Genomic DNA, 849 nt, shown 5'->3' on the forward strand with positions numbered 1-849 from the left:
TCGAATCAATAGCAATAAGTCCCGTTTGAAGAGGCTCATATACAGAACGTCTTGAAATAATACCTGGAGCGGGAGATTCAATTAACCGGGATTCAGAAGATGAAATTTCACCCCTACCATCAATAGGTTTAGCCAGAGCATTTACAACACGACCCAAATAAGCTTCGCTCACAGGGATCTGAGCAATTCGTCCCGTTGCTTTTACAGAACTTCCCTCTTGTATCATTAAACCGTCACCCATTAATACAACACCAACATTATTTGATTCCAAATTAAGAGCAATGCCTATTGTACCTTCTTCAAATTCTACTAATTCTCCTGCCATTACTTCATCAAGACCATGAATACGAGCTATACCGTCGCCTACTTGAAGTACGGTGCCGGTATTCACAACCTTTACTTCTCTATTATATTGTTCAATACGTTCACGGATAATAGTACTAATTTCGTCGGCTCTAATAGTTGCCATGAGTCTTTCTTAATTCTTTTTTAGAAGCAAAGGAAAAAAATAATGCCTGCAGTACAAAGGACTAATCGGTTATTTCTTTCATCGCACCAAACATGCCAATATTAGCATTGATGGTGCGTAAATGTAACTCGCTGTTCAAACAACTATTCAGAGTTCCTAGAGCTCCTTGTAAGGCTTGTTGGAAAACTCGTTGTCGGACTTGATTAATCGCTTTTTGTTGTTCAAACTGAATGGTTTCGTTTTTGTAATTTTCTAATTGTACCAAATTATTATAAGTTGAATTAATCAAATTTGATTTTTCTCGTTCTATCTCAGAATATCCATTCACTCGAAATTGATCGGCTTCCATTTCCACTTTTCGTAAGCGGGCCCTGGCTTTT

This window comes from Papaver somniferum, unplaced genomic scaffold (assembly GCF_003573695.1).
Source record: "Papaver somniferum cultivar HN1 unplaced genomic scaffold, ASM357369v1 unplaced-scaffold_132, whole genome shotgun sequence".
Taxonomy (NCBI): Eukaryota; Viridiplantae; Streptophyta; class Magnoliopsida; order Ranunculales; family Papaveraceae; genus Papaver; species Papaver somniferum.